Source organism: Xiphias gladius, chromosome 4 (assembly GCF_016859285.1).
Source record: "Xiphias gladius isolate SHS-SW01 ecotype Sanya breed wild chromosome 4, ASM1685928v1, whole genome shotgun sequence".
Taxonomy (NCBI): Eukaryota; Metazoa; Chordata; class Actinopteri; order Istiophoriformes; family Xiphiidae; genus Xiphias; species Xiphias gladius.
The window spans coordinates 18,786,821-18,806,933 of record NC_053403.1 but is presented as its reverse complement, the minus strand read 5'-3'; the positions used below and the strand labels follow the sequence as shown (position 1 = coordinate 18,806,933).

Here is a 20,113-nt window from a genome sequence, read left to right as displayed (position 1 = left end):
GTTGAAAATCTCAAATGGAATGTTTTTTCATCCAGATGGTTAGAAGAGACTTTGGGGACTCTGGGATTCCCCTAGATCCACAGAAAGTGTTTTTAAACGTCCTTCTGGGTTCTTCAAACATCACAGATTAATTGAAATATCCAAATGTATGCCAATACATGATAGGTACAAAATGAGGCTAGTTTGGACCAAAGTGGTGGTCCAAAAGACCAACACTGCCATTGCTATAAAAAGCCCATATGTGTTTTACAGCAAGAAAATATCACCAGACTGTGCTTTAACAATCTGTGACTACAATGCTTTTTCTCCTGGCCATACAGAGAATATAAGAATGAATTACCTCTGAGAGATGCTGAACTAGGAATAACTGACCAGTTATCTTGCATCAGCACTTCAACCCAGCAGATACTCACAGTAAGCAGCCAGGTAGACAGAAAGACATACATATGGAAAGTTGTTTTTTTTTATGTTCATTAAATTATGTTTCAGGCATTTTGAGAAAGGCCCAGATTTATCATCTTTTCTTTTCTTTTTTGTTGTTTTTTTTTCAGTTTCTGTGATCAGTAGCTCACTGCAGTGATGTGGTGTGCTTTGCTTCTCCTTTATGGACAGAAAGACTTTCTATAACCAGCCGTCCAACACACACCCAGACATCAAAACAGCCACAGAGGCACAAAAGGCAAACATCCAGATAAGCAGCTGGCCTGCCAGTCATTGACACAGACATCCAGCCAGACAGGCAGACAGGCAGGTTTCCATTATGTTATGGGCTGGAGTGTTGATTGCTCACCACTGCTGCCTGTGTCGGGATTAGCCATTGTGGCTGGACGAGAGTGGATGGGCTCAGAGCCTGAGACGACGCTAAAAACCCCCTCTGTAAGCAGGGAAGGGTTGCGGTGTATTCACTGTGAACTGAATAAATATTGACGGTGGATATGCACTGAAGCCCATGCTGGCTCATAACCACAGAGGCAAGCATTTGAAATCTTATGCACGCATACAAAATGACAATCAGCACTGCATCTATGCAAGTGTGTATGCAGGCCCACAAGCAAACAAGTGAGAAACTACACAGGAAAACAAACAGGCTGCTCTCTCTGTGTTTCTTTCTCTCTGTGTCCATCCCCTTCCTCATCCCTCCTTCCCCAGAAAACTGGCCGGCAGGCAGCAGGGCCGGATTCATACCCCATCAGAGTGGTCAGCAGTAAAAGGATTAGCTGGGAGAGATAGCGTGACGACAAGCCAGTTTGCCGCTGTGCACTGTCATTATTTAAATATATTACACACTATGGAGGTATGGAGGTGCTAGAGCCAAACTGCTGTCAACTTAATTACTCCAAGAGCACAATTTGGCCATGGCACATTTTAATAATTTCTTCCCCCTTCCCACCCCACTCCATCCGCCCACTGGTTTAGGAGATGTACAAAATCTCGGTGCCCTTGCTGGAGCTACCTGTCCACTCAACTTTACCATTCAACTTAATTTCTGCATCTTGCACTCCTTTTTCTGTTTATTCATTTTACTTTCCCATGTTTCACATTGTGTTGATTATTTTGCTCACATTGGACTGTGGGTTGGGAGGTGCATAACATGCAGACAAACAGAATGCAATGTAATAACAAATAAAAACAATGAAAAAATAAATTAAAAAAACATAAGTTGGACACTTTTATGTGTGTATACCAGCCAAATCTGCCTCCATGTATGCACACACATACCTGGAGACCCACTAAAGATCCTTTAGAGCAGCCATTTTTAAAAAGCACTTCTCATTTTATGAACATCAGGCTCAGAGTGATCCTGCTGCTACTCAGTGCACACCATGATGTACTCTCAACTAACGTCAAGTTCAATTAGCTCCTAGATCAAATCATACAACAAGCAAACGGTTGCACTGGCAGCTGCACACAGACCCCCTCCTGGTAGGCTGCCTTCTACACTTAACTTTCTCAGCAGCATTGCTCAAGGCTATATGACTTGACTATGAATTATGTATAGGCTCATATTCTGCTACAGCTTATAGGCTAGAACTGTCATGAGCATCTGTGGCCACCCGTGACCAATGAGGCTCTTCATTGCTTATATAGCATGTTGAAGTCCCCAGAGGTGAGAGGTCACACAGGTTCAAGTTCAGGAAGATAATATTACCAGTAGATGTTAGCTGCAGATGTGAGTCCTCTGGGAGGTGGGAAATAGGATATCTTGGTGAGGAGTGTTGACAGCCCTACAGAGAAGGAAAAGGGGAGGAATGAAGAAGAAGATTTCTGCAAAGGGAGGGAAAATAGGAGGAGATAAAGACAGAGAAAATAAAACCACAATGAGAAATTAACAGACAGAGAGTCCTTAGTACAGTCACACAAGCATGAATTAAAATGCCAACTTTGTGCAGGAGAAACACCAGGGGGTGTGCACACAGTGCAGGGCTGGATCATTTTTCTATCTGTGCTGCTGAATCACACATGTATACATGTAAACACATGTATGCACAAGCACTCATACCGGGTTGTCAAATTACATTAGCTGCACACTGCTTCATTTGCATCCTGCATATTGACTATATGGTTATTATCCCTAGAGAACAGATATAGCTGTATAACTTAAACATGATGTGTTTCCCCTTTGCTTCTTCTCTGCGTAAAGAAAAGGCTTCTAAAGTCACACCTACTAACCTGCATTCAACAGTCTCCCACTGAAACTGACAAGTAAAATTCTTCTGGGCAAACTTTGGCATCTGAGTATTTAATAGCAGACGAAACATAAACACGGAATCCCCCACACTCCCTATAAGGCAGCACAGCGGGGCACATATGGAAAGGTAGATTTATCTCATTCAAAGAAGTGCATTAATCTACTTTAGAAGTCTCTCTGGATGAGATAAATGATAGCACCTGCGGTCACCTGAGAAATTAAATAGATTATTTTCTTAGTGTGCTGCAGTTCAGATGGCACAGAAGCCTTGACTTCCAGTTGTGTATTCATGCAATCAACAATCAAGTAGTGGATTAGAAGGTTTGTTTTTTGTTTTTTTTAAACATTTTTTTAACTTTGCCATTGCTTGCACAGTTGTTTCCAAGTCCAGGTACAACATGTCAAAGCGTATACAGTGGCATAGTGCAGGTGCTATGAGCCCTTAGACTTGCCTTTTATACTCCAGCACTCCATTGTATTTATTCCAGCGTCAGCCAGCTTTTTCCTTTTTGTTTCTGTACTCGTTTGGCAGTGGATAAAGGTGGAGTCATGCACCAATTACATCAACAGACTTCACAAGGCCAAACAGGTTTACAAGGCAACAAAAATGTGTGAAAAGCAGGTGAGTGGCAAGAACCTTTGAGAGTGCGAAGTGCAAACTAAGCCCAGGGGAGCACTGACTGTGAAATTAAACAAACAGCCAAATGTGCAAAGTTGGAATCAAGTATGCACATGTAAAATGCACTGCCAACATTTGGATATAACATGTGAAAATAAATGCACAGGAGATGTGAGTACAAACACTCTCGCACAAAACACACACATACACAAGGAAGGGAGTTAGGGGAGAAAAAGGAGAGATAGAAACCAATAATAATGAAGAATAATAACAGTTGGGGACCCCCAGGAAACATATGTTTTACCATCTCTATCTGCTTGAGACCAACTTAATTGGTTTTGAGAGCATTAGGGAGGTCTGTATGTGCCTGTATTGATTTCTTTGTTTAGGGGGAGAAGAAAAAACTGCTTGGAAACTCCAGACATCAGCAGGAAATAAGCAATGGATGAGAGGAGATGATACATATTCCATCACACAAAGACTGTAGTGCTTGTATTTAGAAGGTTGGGTGAATAAATGTCTGTTTGGCTGTGACCAAACAGACATTGCATGTTGGCTGTGACATGCAAGTTGAAGATGAAGAAAAAAGAAGTGAGCTCTTTTACACTTCACTTTGCCTATTTTGATAGCTCAGTAGATACAATTAGGTACATAAGTATTTGGAGTGTGACACAATTGTTCGTAATTTTGCCTCTGTACACCACCACATTGGATTTAAAACAAAGCTATCAAGATCTGATTGAAGTGTAGACTTTAAGATTTAATCCAAAGGGTTTAACAAAAAATATTGCTTTAACCATTTGGGAATTACGCCTTTTTTTATACAGACCCTCCGTTTTAAGAGGCTCAAAAGTTGAAAAAATTGAACAAACCAACATAATTATAAATATAAGGATTATTTTTAATACTTGGATTTAAATCCTTTGCAGTCAATGACCACTTGAAGTCTGGAACCCATGGACATCACCAAATCCTGAGTGTCCTCCCTTGAGATGCTTTGCCAGGCCTTTACTGCAGCCCCCTTCGGTTGCTGCTTGTTTGTGGGTCTTTCTGCCCTCAGTTTTGTCTTCAGTAAGTGAAACGCATCCTGAAATATGATGAGGTGATGTGACTGACTTGGCCATTGAAGAATGTTCTATTTCTTTTTCTTCTTTATGTTTTGGGTCATTATCCATCTGTACTGTGAATCACCGTCCTATCAGTTTTGCAATATTTGGCTGAATTTGAGCAGATAGTATAGCCCTATACACTTCAGCATTCATCCTGCTACTTCTATCAGCAGTCACATCATCAATAAACCCCAGTGACCCAGTTCCATTGAACTGGGTCACTGGTGTAAAAGAAAGAAAGAATTCTGAAAGAATTATGCGATCATCCACCTTGGTTGTCACCTTAATTGGTGTTCAAGGCCTTTTGGTGTTGCTGAGCTCACCAGCGCAGTCCTTCTTTTTAAGTATGTACGAAATTGTTGATTTAGCCACTGCTACAGTTTCTGCCAGCTGTCTGATAGGTCTGTATTGGTTTTTCAACCTAATGACTACCTCCTTCATTTTCACCAACACCTCTTTGGACCGCATATTGAGAGTTCCCATGAACAGTACCAAATGCAAATTCAACACTTGGAATTAACTCCAGTCCTTTTATCCGCATAATTTGTCATGAACTAAGGAGGGAACAGGCCACACCTGGCCACGAAACTGACTGTCAGTCAATTGTCCACTTACTTTTGAGCCTTCTGAAAATTAGGGACAACCTTGAATTAAAGCTGAAAATCTACACTTCAATCATATCTTGATGGCTTCATTTCAAATCCATTGTGGTGGTGGAAAGAGGCAAAATTACAAAAATTGTGTCACTGTCCAAATACTTATGTACCTAACTGTACGTCAGAAGTTTGGCTGCTCCCATTGCTTCTAAATAATTAAAATACAAATGCAAAGGATCAATTTCCCCAAGGAGATTAATAGCATCACATAAAATAAAGCTGAAATCTGCAGTTTATTTAAATTTTTAAAGAATCAGAATATTATGTCTTCAGCATGTTTTGCCATGTTTAAACTTGCTATGTAGGCATGGTTGGTAAGTATCATTGCTCTGGTTAGTGGCGTCATTGCCTTTACTGTTACACTCCCTCAGCAAGTGATGTTTTTTTTTTACAGTATTAGCCGAATTAGAATTAGCAGCTAGATATGAGTAACACAATTAAAAAATTTTGCAATTCATGTGTATGCGCATGATTTGAGATGTGTCAAATTAGGTGATCACAATAGGTGATCACAATATCAAAATAAATTATTTGGCTTGGAGACACAGCAGGCTACATGTTGAACTCAAATGGCTAAGGGTTCACTGAAATTAATTAAAACACAATTTCTCTTTTGCTTCACCACGTTTACAGTTGGGAATGAAAGCACGTTCTGTGTTCCTATTGGTCATTGTCAGGGAACATGTTGTAGACCTTGTCAAAATAGGAGAAAGAAGGCAAAACAAATTCTGACATGCTCTTCTTTTTGACGAGATGTTAGGAATCCCAGATGTTGTGTCAGTTGTCCACTATAACGTAAAACAAGGACACTCATTTTCAAATGCTGCCATCTATTTGAATCAGGGCACTATTGGGCTGATTGCACAGTCTGAATTTGGCATGAGATGTACTTGGTAATAATAAAATCTGTGGCGAGCTGATCAGATAAATTACCATTATCTTCCAAAAATCTTAAAGATGTTGATAATGCATTAGAGTTAGTGGCTATATCAGCAATATAACTTCTCCAGATGCTCTGGATACCGTTTTTGTTGTAGTTTTGCCATCCTAGATGATGCCAAGTACAAAAATGAATGAATTTCAACTTACCAATATCTATATACATGTATGCATCTCTAGTACCACTCCACACTCAATCACTCCAAACTCCACCTGATGATTGGCACCATGTTTAGACTTGGTCTTTCTTTTCTTTTTTTTGCTCTCTTTTTTTCAGTATAAATATATAGCAGCACATCAATCTGACAGTTCAACTTTAATGAAAACTGGCACATTGATACTTTTCATTTTTACAAACACTGATACACTGTTTGGAATCAGTACAACAATCTTTCAAGCTTTAGTATCAGCCCATATTTCAAATTTCCCATTGGAATGCGGTGGAGGATTTCTGTAGGTTGTTCGCACCATGATATCACTGTAGTAGTCACTGGAGTCATACACCAGATGGACAAGGGGCGTAGGAATCACAGGAATTGAGGTGTGAATTGGTGTGACACCACCTAGCAAGGGGTGTCGGGATAGCAATGTAAGCAACTGATTCAGGTTACCTGTTCAGAAGGCACCAATGGTAAGATACTGATCAGCCAATTTTCGCTTCTATTACATATCAAATGTCTTTTCTCTTAACCCCCATGTACAAATTGGCAACTATGGATACCCCCAGAGGATTGAAAGGTTGAACAATGTGTTTAAGAGGCAATGTATGTCAAACCAAAGAAACAAGAATATCATATTTAGGAAGCACCTTATCTTTAGTTTTCTACTTCCTTTGCTGTCCTGACACCCCCTCCTATGTGATTTCACTTCAGTTCACACCTTTTATCTGGTGACTGTGATGACTTTCACATGGCTACCATCTAACCTTAGTGACTTTTATCTGAGTAACCCAGGGAGGTTTAAATGGCCGGGATCACCCTTCAGTCAGTAAACTAATAAAGTCCCTTGAGAGTGTGTAGTCCAGTAGATAGTTTAATCAAGCTGTTGTATCACCTATATGATCTAACTACACAGATTTTTGGCTTGCAGATTTTCACATATTAACAATGTTTTTTATTTCTGTGAGTTTTGTGGATCAAAAATGAATGGACGAATATAGCATGGTATAATTTAGGATATTTGTCCATGAATTGTATACAGATGTCCTCAATCAATCAAGGATTGTGAGCACAGCCTGCTTACAATAAACATGGCCAGTATAATTTATTCCTCTCAGCTTTCTATAGAATTCTAGTTCTAAATACTTCAAAAACAGTATGCTGTGACTCCATGAAGTTTACTTTAATTAAATGATAAATCAAACTTTAGCCTGTAACTTTAGGATGCCAGCAGTGTGTTCCCACTGTGCATACATCCATGGCAGCCGGTTTGAAGAACCAAGAAAACTTGTACATTATTTCCACAATTCGTGCAGTTTTGTTTGACTTTAATAACCAGCATGTGTGCATATGTGACTATCACCTCATGTGCTAGATTTTACTTATGCATATACGTACTGTTTTGTGAACATTTTGTATTTATATGTATGGTACATGAATGTTTGTATGTTTGCATGCATGTTTGCATCAGTGTCTCGGTATTTTTGCCCTGTTGGAGCAGTCTCCTCAACTCAACACATAACCCCTATCCCTTCTTTGAAGTTCAACCTCAAAGACCAGCTTCAAAGGTTCATCTCTTACACGAGAACGTTTCTCCTTATGTGAGGAAAATATCAATAGAACTCTGCTTCTGCTATTATGATTTAATGGTTATGTTATTGAATGACTGGAGTTGAAGAATTTATAATTAGTTTTGCTAGGGAAAATCATTACCATTTGATTAGCTCAACCTCAGTGTTTAAGTGCAGTACATACTTTGCATATTAATTAGATGTATTTGTGTGCTTGAGAATTGTGTGTGTGTGAGAGAGAGAGAGAGAGAGAGAGAGAGAGAGAGAATGAGAGAGAGAGAGAGAGAGGAGAGAGGGATGTTGATGTGCAATTGCAGGAGAGTCGGCCAGCAGTTGTTATGTGTCTAGTGTGTGTCTTAAGGTTGTGTGTGTACATTCTTATAATTGAGCAAATGTGTGTGGTCAGGCACATAAAACTTGTGTGTTTCTGTGTGCATACAGTATAATATACAAGCAAATACAGCTTAGGTATGTTTTGCTTAGATTGGATTTTACAGTGCTACATGCTTTTTTACAACAAATTGATGCCAAGTGAACTAGACCACCATTAGAGCCTATGAAGTATATGTAAATGTAGTCTTAGCAAGTAAAAAGTTCTGTTAATATCCCCTCCTCAGTCACATAGCTTTTGCTGCAGAAAATTTCTCCATCCACAAACACATATAGATAGATAGATAGATAGATAGATAGATAGATAGATAGATAGATAGATAGATAGATAGATAGATAGGAAAATTGTCATGTTACAGCAGACTGGGGATAACAATAGAATTAGAATTTAAAACCGCAACTCTGGCACAGATTCTGCTCCCCCAGCAGACCACAGCACAGTAGATGGCACTCACTACCACAGAATGATAGAAGATCTCCAGCATTTTGCTGCATGCACTGAATAATCTGAGCTTCCTCATCCCCTTCTTGTTCACAGCATCAGTGTTGGTCCTCCATTCCAGTCTGCTGTTCAAGTGGACACCCAGGTACTTGTAGTGCTCGATGACTCCTAACTCCTCGCCCATCATGATAATGCATTTAGTTGCGGTTGTCCCTCTCCGAAGAGCGACGATCATCTCCTTGGTCTTGTCTACATTTAGGAGCAGATGATTCCTGCTGCTCAACTACACAAGGTTATCCACCACTTTCCTGTACTCCGACTCCTGCCCATCTCTAATACACCCCACAAACGCAGAGTCATCACAGAACTTCCCCTGGTGGCATGATTCAGAGTTATACTGGAAATCTGAGGTGTACAGAGTTAACAGAAATGGCAACAGGACAGTCACTTGTGATGCTCCTGTGTTACTAGCCACCACATCATACTCAAAACCCACAGACTAGTGGTTAGATAAAATCACTGGCCCCCCAAGGTGTTTACAAAATGCAACAGAAAAGCCACAGAGAGGTCCAAATAGTCTAGTACATGTAGGGCTGGGAAATATAATGAATTACTTAGAATTTTTGAATTTGCACGATGTATAAAATGTCAGCATTGTGAAAATTTAGTTATTACAATATGCATAAAATGGTTACTTTAAGTCAAAAAGTAATATAGTTAATGGCTAGCTAAAATAGCTGCCTAGAGTCACGACAGTTCTGTAAACTAAGACGTGAATAGTGAATAGTGAATAGTCGTGACTCCAGGTGTCTAGCTGCCAATGGCTATCTCCTAGCGAATTTAACGGTCGCATCTATGAGAGGGACAGACAGCAAAAAAAATCTACACGCTGATCTAAGCTCTCAAAGTGTGCTTGTTGATGCAGCATCATCTCTGGTTACAAGAAATAAAGCCATGGGAGTCGCCTGAACCTGAATGTATTCCTACCTGGTAGATAGTTCACACTAGTTAGCAACTGGCTGCTGCTATTAGGCTAATGTCTTGTCAAAAAAAGCACAAACATGAGCAGATGAATTAGTGTGTGCATTTTTCTGCTTTATCTGTGCCAAAACTAGTTATTAAAAGGAATGTCTTGGTTGCACTTAGTTGAGGAAACTTAGCTGTATCGGGTAACCTGTATTTTTTTTAATACATGCAATGATGTCAGCCTCCCAGATGGTGAAGGACTTTTATTTTTTCTTCTCAACTGTCTTGCATGTGAAATACTAAAAAATATAAAAAAGTTTTTGCAGACTTTAAGTCCATGAATTGTCATGACCGATGAATGATGGGATTGATTGTCTTTCCTGTAGTTTGAGACTGAACCAGCATGCTGTGAGAGCTGTCGCTTCCCTGGCTGTCTCTCACTGCCTGAAGAGATTAAAAACAAGTGGAGATGCAGATGGATGTCACTGCAAGCATTCCACTGAGCGCTCCAGTAGACCAGTTGGGGTACTAAATTTCTGTGTAGTGATCATACGTTGTTGGATGCTCATTAATCTCAAATCAAAGTTCTAAGATCAGAGTTGGAAAAGTGTCCCCATGCAGACGAATGACCCTTTATTGTCTATAACATATGGCCTACATGAACGGTATTGGCACTATGTCAATGTAGAATGTCAGTATATGGAGCCCTATAATTCAGCCACTTGTAATATTTTATCCAATGCCAATTTTTTTCAATTACATCTTTTCTGCATTGTTGATAAATTATGTGTTTTACCCGTGTTTGTTTGCAATTTCATGTATCTCACATTTGTTAAAACATATTCAACTTTTAATATAGCAGATAATCTTTGCATTAAGCCCAGTCACACCAGCATTTAAAACGGCAAAACTTCCCGGGGAAATCAATTAATGTCAATGAATTCAATAAATCAATTTGACTTTTTCGTGTCCAGTTCTACTTTGATGAACTTTGTTGCAAAAATTTGTGCTGTTGACCAATAGCAAGCGACCTTGACAGGGCTGACCTTTGAGGAGACGAAGGCCAGGAAAGTATAAAATAGGGGAAGCTATCATATCTTGTTAGCTTTGTTGCAAATCCAATATTATTTACCCCTCCTCTGTCAAAGTATAAACTGCTCCAGAAAAAAGGGAAAAGTAAGCAGACAGTTATGAGTAGATGGTAAAAATATTTTTTTTGAATAGACTTGTCAGGTTTTTGTCCCATTAGCAACCTCGCAAAAACATGCTAATTAGTTACCTTGCTAGCTCCGACAGCTTTTTCCTCCTTCAAAAACTCTTTGTTTAATGAAGTGGTGTAAAATTCAAAGAACAAAATGAAAAAGAAAAAACGGTAACTGGTTTTAATGTTGTGGCTGATTAGTGTATGTGTGTTAGTGACTGGGCTCATCTCATGACACCAGAACCTCCAAGCATTAATACAGATATACATTTGTTTTCTGGTCTTTTTTTTTTTTTTGACAAGTCATACACTAAACAGTTTATTAAAAATGTTTGTTCACAATATTTCATTAAATAAATTTAATCCGTAAATCTAGTTGTGGATCAAACAATTGAATTTGTAAGTACAGAGAATATGTAATACTTAAATTCATGGGGCTCTGCCTACAAGAACAACAGAAAAAAATGTTGATGAAGGAAAGAACACTTATAGCTTCAGGGAATCAATTCAAATTACAAGTGATTAGATGAAAACGGGTTCTCTCCACATCACATCTCCCAGCATTATGTACCTAAATCAGGTGCTTGCAGAACAAGACAGCAACGAGACAAAACGACACAATAATGTTGGAAAATCTGTTTGCAACATTAAAGGCTTCAGAACTATGAGTATGCTCCAGTCCCTTTTTTCTTCTAGAAGTGCAGTAGACGTAATTATTTTTGTTTTGTTGGCTAATATCCAGCAATAATTAACACACAGTAAATACAGTATATTGCACAACACAAAAAAGAGTTCCAGTGACTTTATATGAGAGAAAACATGGCTTAGTTTAATCTGTAAGAATGTGATGTTCTGTTGTTGCCAGATCTTAAATAACTAAAGGACTACATTTTTATGAAATCTATTCTTGTCTCATTATGTGTGGGCTCTTGCCTGTGTTTAGTATCAATTAAGTCTTCTTGTGTGCGCCAGGTGTGAAGGAATTCTCTATTTTTCTCTTTCAGAGAAATTATTCTCTTTCAATTAGTCTGTATTCAGTAAGTATCTGCATATAAAGGTTCTCCAGAGGTCATATGGTTTTGATTAAACCGAAGTAAGCATTTTTTCAGCTGCCTCAGAACATCTTCTCCAGGGTATAACTTCACTGTGGGTCTTATTCTGTGTTAGGTACAACCCAAAGTTGCCGCAGAAACAATCACCCTTTTGGTGGTGCTGTGGGGGTTAAAAAACACACATCACAGTCTTTTCTTCCAAATTTACCAACCAACCATTGACATCAATGTTTAACTTAACACATTTAAGTTATGGAATATGCATGAGATTAAAGCACCATTGAACCAAACCACACCTTATCTCACTTGACTCCTCCCTTTTTTTCTGCTTCACATTAAACTTAGCAATTTTTATTGAACATCCACTGGCAGGTTTGTATGACACATTGGTTCCGAGCAATGCTCCTAGAGAAATCAGTCAATAGGCCTGCTGACACACTTCTGACAACGATCTCTGAATTTTTTTCCCTTTCAAGCCTTAGATGTTCACAGCCAGATTGCAGAAAAATATACAAAGTTTCTTTATGATCCTGTCAAACACAGACATGGCAAAGCAAGGCACTTTTCAGTCTTGTTTTGTTGGGATCCTGTCCACGAAGCCTATTTGTGATGGAAAATCTTATTAGCTGAAGAAATGAGTTCTCAGGAGACTTCAGATGTCTTAAGGAGAAGCATTTATTGCAGCTTGATGCACCAGGGAGAGAAATGATGAGCAATACAATGTTTGAGGTCTAAGGGCATTTGTTTGAATTTTTCGTATCTTCTTAAATTTCACCTTTTAAAAGTTGCTTTCATATAACATTATACGAGTGTTTTATATCAAAATTTGCAGAAAAATCTCATCTCTTTCTAAAGTGAGGCACCCATTTGTCCTAGAGCACTGTGTAAAGACATAATTTTTCCCTAAAGCTGAAACAATCTTTGAAATTCTTCAAATCTTTTGTCCAAACATACCTTTACACATGTGGATGAATTGTTTTGGTGCTTGAAATGGGTTTACCAAAATCTTACATTCACAAAAGTAGTAGAATATATGCAGCAGTAGATAAATGTATAATAAATGTCTAAAATGAAATTTTGTAATATTGTTGTCTGTCACTCTACTTTCACCAAATGTTAGAGCGACTGAGATAAAATGGAACTGAATAATGACTTCATACTACATACCAAGCTTCATGAGATGTGTGCAAATGAAAAATTAGCATTACAACAGTTTCTTTTTTTTATGTATTATATATAAAAACACACTATTTACATGTGTGGGTTTTGGATAGATGCCAAGTGTGGTTCACTGTGCCCTGGCAGCTGGGAATCCTCTCTGTAAAAGAAATAAAAATGGAGGACGTTCATTATTATTAAGTTGACTGAAAGAAAGTTCTCACTCGCTTTCTCCTTTCTTCCTCCAGGATCCCTCCACAAACAACAATTCACACTTAAGAGGGATGTGGAGGGTGGGGATACGCTCCCATTTCACAACTCCACACTCTACACGTGAAACGTGAACAGAGGGTTTCCAATAAACTTACTTTCAATCTAAAATCACACACACACACACACACACACACACAGTCACGACTTTCATACAGAGTAAACATTTACAAATGGACACTCAATTTTGTCAAACAAAGTTAATGACTTGATACACAAATCAATTTCACGAAGCACAATTTTTCGAAGCATCCAGCATTTAGCAGGAGAGGATCACAGAAGATCACATTTATGCACAAAGTGTGCATAAATGTGATATTGCAAAACAGTTTTAAAAAACTTTATAAAAAGTTGTTTGTATAAATAAATGCACTTACTAATCTTCTCATGGATCGCTCTTACTTTGGTATTACTCTTCATATTAGGAAACAAAACCAACAGGCTCTGAAACTCCGTCATCCTCGTCACTGCTTTGCAGAAGTGCTGCAACAACTTCGTCAGCCGTGAGTTCTTCCACCATTCTCCTGGCCTCCTCGATGCCCACTGAGTGAAGACTGCAGCGTTTCTAAGACGTAGGTGGGTCCTTAGTGAATTCCTGAGTATCCATTGGTTGGTTTCACTGAAAAAGTTGACAGACAAATGAGTCCACCAACTACACATAGTGTAAATTCAATTCTTCGCCTCCCATCTCCATCTGCGAGTCTCTCCATCTGCGAGTCACCGATGATCACGCGATAATTACGACCAGAAAGTGGAGAGTCTACAGATTTGCAGCAACATTTAAACCATATTTCTAGGCTGTATTATCACAAAGATATTAATAGAACAATCGACAATGACATGCTGATGCGTCCATTGACCTCACAGGGTTAATAAGTTAACCAGAGTAGTGCCACATTACATTACTAAAGCTCACACGTTGCCAACCAAATTCCAAAATAAGGTTATTCCATTTCACCTTTATGTATAGACACCTACTGAATATAGGCTAACTGAAAAAGAATAGACTTAAAAGAGGAAAATTCCTTCACCTCAGGAATTATACATGATTTTGCATTAGATTCAGATTCTCATCTGATTAATACAAGTTCATACATACCTAACCTTGTATGTAAGCTCTTTTCACCTGCTGTACCTTTGTGTGTTTTTCGTTTTTTATGTATATTGGTGTCATCACTCTAGTCTTCGAGTCTGGTATGTCAGCAGTTTGTCGAGGTTCTTTGCTGTGTAAAAGTGTGACTCTAAAGGTCAGAAAACACCCCTGTATTTTCAGCTGGTGGGTGATCTAAATTAGAGATCAGAGAGACCGAAAAAGAGAGCCAGAGTTTGGGTGAAATGCTGCTCTCAGGTATTTTCTCTCTTTTCTCAGTGACTGCAGGGCTGACTCTTATCTGATAGGTCAGTGAGGGTTCTTCCCAGCCCCTGTGAGTGAGACCTACACATTACCAATAAAAAAATTCCCTGAGATATGGGTCGAAAGGTCATAGTCATGGTGTTGGTGTTGCATTACATTCACTGAAATGTCTACATAACCTCCATAAAGTTGAGCAGTGAGGACACTTTCCCTCATATAGCTACCCCTCTGTAGCTGTTTGGAGGCAATTCAGATGGACAATATTGCCTTTGATAGAGATGGATTTTGCCAGAGGGGATATACTCAATGTGTATATCTCTTGACTTCCTACTTCCAGTCTTTGTAGTGCAACTACTTCCAGAGTCCAATCATTAAATAAAAAGCAGTTCAATAATTAGATTTAATGTATACTACGGAGACGTGTATTTGTAGGCTGACAGATTTTTTATTTAAAACTTCCTCTGTTTAAAAGCTCCTCTGTGTGTGCAACTGGCTGGGAGCTACTCTGCTCAACAGTACCTCTTCATGAACAGTGCACTCCAAAGTCACAAAAGTGGAAAACACAGGTGCAGTTACATTTTTATTTATTTATTTTTTTTTGCATGTGCAAAAGAGCAGTAGAAGAGCAATTTATTTGCAAGCATGACACCGTGTCATTTGTATCAAACAAACCAGTTACTGTAGTTGCTGCTACCAGAGAACTGAGAAGCTATAGAATGTCCCTGACATGATCTCAGTTTTCAAGCAGAACTGTGAGGCCTATGCTGCCAAAAACTAAAGTGAGATCTACAAAGGGGACTTGCTGCTTATGAAAGGGTCTAAACTTGTGCTGTCAAGTGCTCTGAGAGAGTATGGGATTTCCCAACAATCATTATTTTCACTTGTAACTCATATCAAAATCAAATCCTCTCAGAAACTTTGAATAAAATAGGAGCTGGGAGACAGGTTTTTATTTTGCAAGAGACAAGTGAGCAAGACTAGCTGGAGTGTCTTCAAATGGCAGGGCTTTTCTTCTTCAAAGGTAAAGTATCAGTAAGAGCTGTCAAAAGGGCAATTAAAAAGATCAAAACTCTCCTCAGTATTGACCAGAAGTATTTGAGTAGCATTAGTAGTGCTTGTCAAAAAGGCCTCTGAGAATTTTCTAGAAGAGGCAGTTAAATATGTAGGTATGTATGCATAGAAGGGCACTGAGGCTGGGAAAGAGGAAGGAGTCAGTTCACATCAATGGCTTCATGACCACAGTTAAATGAATTTAACTGGAGTCAAAACAAACAACACTATGCAAGCCCACTTTAATGGGGAGGATCTCAAACACACTGAACTAATTAACTGACTCAGTTAGATTAAAGAAATTTATCACAAGGAAATAAACAAGCAATATAAATTGATGATAAAGATTGGGAAAGAAATTGCAAATTAATGCATGTTTCTATCCACTGCTGTTATGTGAATCTTAGGAGTTGGTTCATCAGGATAAACCGCTGTTGGCGCTAATTCTCTAGTGAGATGCCAAAGCCAAGTAAAACCTCTAAAGGTGAAAACATGTAGAAAAAATGATGGTAATATGGTATATTTGTTTGTTTCATGTATTAATTTGAGGAACATAACAGTCCTTCTCATCGCTCCTCATCTGATGTTTTCATCTACCGCAATATTTAGTTTCTTCAGTAAAGTGGAAGCTTCAGTGGACGTTTAAGTCTGTATATATGTAAGTAATGGTTTTTGTAAGTCTGTCTCCATTGAATTATCAACTATTCTTCCTCAGCCAAGCATAAAAATTGTTTTTACGTTACAAGTTTTCTAAAAAAAAATGTAATGTTTCCCCTCTGTTTTTTTTTTTTTTTAGACATTCGAATAGAAATTAAGCATAAAAACAGGTGGATGGAAAAGCACTTCCTTTACAGTCACTCCCCATGGCCCCCTGTGCTGAGTTTGGTTTTGCCTTGTTGGGAATGACGAGGTCAGAGCCTAGATGCCAAATTTCAATGCTGTGCATATTCTGCATTCATATTATAATCCATTCGTGTGAGTTGGCTGACTTCACTATGCTGATGTACTACTATTAGAGGACAATGCTGACCCAATAAATTGATTAATTGTTTAGTCTATAAAATGTTTTTTTCTTTTTTAAATTAATTTTGCTTGATAAATGGCTTGATTAATTTTATGTGAACAACTAATGGATTCATCAACTACTCCTTTAAGCTCTAAAAAAACCAAACAAACAAAAAAAATATTTTGAGTGATTTTTGAGTGATTAAACACATTAAACCAGTAAACCAAACACTAAAGAATTTAATTAATGAATACCAAAAGAGTTCATATGAATGTGATGATAGGAATCGATTATTGTGTAGTGATGATCCTCTGTTTCTGCTTCCCCTTGGGTTCTTTATCATTCTGTGCAGTGGCTGTGCCATTTACATCAATGCAAGAGAAGCTGAATAGCAGTTGTTTACTTCATTGTTATTTGTGTCTGTTGTATCTAAAAGGACCACCTGCTAGCTGGACTAATGGTAGAAAGCCCTCCAGGATATACCACATGCTGTTTCACAGGCTCACCATCCCGCCAACATAATAAGCCACAGTGTTGTTTCCTCTTTTCATTAGAGCTAATTTAGGAGGTTTTGGTGAAAGAGTGAGGTGGTAAATGTGTGAGTTTGGAGGACGGGAAGGGTGTTATGGTGACAAGATGGGAGGAGGTAAGTATTTAGCTCAGTTGCCATGGTGGTAGATGGTGTAAGATGGTGGTATAGAGCTCCTCTAACACTGATAAGACAAAAACACAAGTAAAACAAAATAGTGGGGCAAACACATACACACACCCATGCATACAAACATAACTAACCGCTGCCTATCCACACACATGCACACTCACATATAAATGTACCAGAGAGTCTTTGCCTCAAGCGGCTGATGTCAATAGGCCCAACCACAGTAATTCATCCCTGAGGACATGAACCAAAAAGCATTTTACACTCATCAGTGACATGTGTGTGCAGTCTTAATATGATTAAGTGTTCATATTGGAGCCTTCAGGTAGCTATATACTCAAAACAAAATGAAACTGCTGTTAAACATGGCACTAACAGCAAATGTTTGTATGCACACTGTAACTTGAGGAATGTTTAGTAATGGCACTGTAAACCAGTTGAGGAATCATAAAACTCACTAGCTTAAGAATTAGTTAGCAGGAGTACAAACAAAGAAAAACCAAACAAACAAAACAGTAGAAATACAGCATTTACGTTATAAACTAATGTGATTTTTTATTTTTATGGTTATGTTTAGGCACTCAGAGCACTTGGTTAAGGTTAGACATAGATCATGGTCTTGGGTAAATACTGTAAAAGTCAAAAGTGACTTGAGTCAAGAAACAGGAAGCGTTACTAGCGCTACTTACTTAGAGTTACTAACATTTAATCAAAACCACAATCTTTCCCTAACCTTAAACAAAGTGTTTTTTTTCCCCTAAACTTAAGCATATGCAGGACCCGGGACTGGTATGCTGTTTCAAAGTATTGCGCTTTGTATGTCCTCCATCCACTACAACCAAATATAGTTGTAATTTCTATATTATAAAAAGTAATTTCTGGCTTATTGCCACCTATGGAGCCCATCAAATACCTTGTTAAATTTCAATTAATTTTCTGCGGTATTTTATTCATCTCGAATATTACATTCAATGCAAATATTGTTCTCTCTGATAACCAAACAACAGCCACAAAAAACATCTTCGAATTTGTCCCACACACAGATATCTGATGAGGTAACTTCTTTTTAGCAATGTCACCATGTTGCCAAATCTCAGCAATTGATGTGGTGAGTTCAATGTTATTATTACTACTAGATATGAAGGCCAAAAATAAGGCCAAATGTGTAATAAAGCAGTCTGTAAAAATGAAATCCAACAAATGTAGATTAAATGAATTATAAAAGTTAAGTTATAAGTAATTAGTTATTAAAGTTAAGCCAGAACTTACAAATGGGTAACTTTGGATAAGCTCATAGAAGTATAGAGGTAGATTTTGTATTTGTCACATTTGTCTGTGTACTAGCCAGAGAAATAAATAATGCAAAAAAAAAAAATCATGCATGTTTCACCTACATGCTTGTTACGCTGTAATGTGCTACATGTCCTTAGAATACACCCCAGAGAACTGCTTTCCACTTAACCTAAATCACAGTATGACAACAAATTGCTCTGTGTTTCCCTGTGGTTTATCATTCCATGCACAGCACTGTCATTACTAGACACTGGACAAATCAGAGATAGAGAGAGGAGGCAATTACCTGGATATTGGTTTCATTCTGTATAAAAACAACATGGGGACAGCTTGAGAAAGCATTACATTTTCCCCACATGGAGCAAAAGAAGGATGCTTATATGGTAACACTAATTGGGTCAAAGATAATACTGTGAAAAGTCGAAATACGTGTACGTGCTGGAAGCATTAGCCATTGGTGTTGGTGATAGCATATGCAATCTGCGGGCATTATTGATTAGCATTAGCAATTAATATTTGCAGTTAGCATTAGCAGTTAGCATTAGCAACTCACGAGCCAATAAATGTTTCAATAGTTAGCATTAATGGTTATTTAAAGTGAATCAAGCCCTGTAAAATGTTTGTTTATTGTAGACCAAATCCAGTAGATTTTTTCAATGTTATTTTATAGATTTTTACTGTGACTTGTAAATAGTGTTATGTGTAGTTGAACTGGGTAAAAGTAAAGAACATTGTTATAAGACAGGCAGCTAGCAAAGTTATACCTGTTAGCCTGGAGAGAATTAGCCAGGGAGGCCTGAAAGCTAGGCATACTGTATTAGTAACAGTGCAAGCTAGGTTACCTAAGGCCACATTTAGACTAACTTTAGCCCTGCATGAAATAAGGCATTCATATGAATGAGGCCATTTTGGAGATGCAGCTGGGATGCCAACACATAGGACAGCATAGAGCAGAATTGTCTGGCAAATGAACCTAGCTCAACTTTTGGCACAAAGCTACACCACGTCATCCAGCAATTCTGTGCAGTGGCCAATGAAATGTACGGACATTCTTGGTAGATTACTTTGTAGAATAAAGTATTTCTATTGTTTACCACACAATTGTTGCAACAAAAGACAAAATAAATGACATGCGATAAATATATTTCAACAGTTGTTAAACACAGGGATCTGTTATTCCAATTGCCCTGCCTGAATTGTATTTCATTGTCTCACTGGTACCTGAAGCAACTTGCCCCTACCTACAGTCCTGGTTGAAATTATTGGCAACCCTGACTTATAAGTACAGAATCTAGAATTAATCCGAAATAAATGCAAATCAACCAATTTTGTGGAATCAAAATATTTTAATAATATGTCCAAGGTTACTTTACAAAAGAAAATTAAAAAAAAAAAACTTGCATAATGGCTAAATAAAATAAACACAAAATGTATCCCAGACACAATTATTGTCACCCTTCACTAATTGGTTGCAGAACCTTTGGCAACAATGGCAACCTCTAATAGTTTATAGAAGCTTCTTGCACATGTCT

At 38.2% G+C, this 20,113-nt stretch overlaps 1 long non-coding RNA gene across 1 annotated transcript in view; it reads right to left on the bottom strand.

Moving 5' to 3' along the window:
* Positions 1 to 11,037: 11,037 nt before the first annotated feature.
* The window catches only part of LOC120788549, a 31,011-nt gene continuing 21,935 nt past the window's right edge, over positions 11,038 to 20,113 (bottom strand). Inside the window, exons 2-3 of the long non-coding RNA XR_005707260.1 lie at positions 13,598 to 13,839; positions 11,038 to 13,110 (exon numbers count right to left, since the gene is read on the bottom strand). This is a non-coding gene — a long non-coding RNA (uncharacterized LOC120788549). The remainder of the gene's footprint in view (positions 13,111 to 13,597; positions 13,840 to 20,113) is intronic.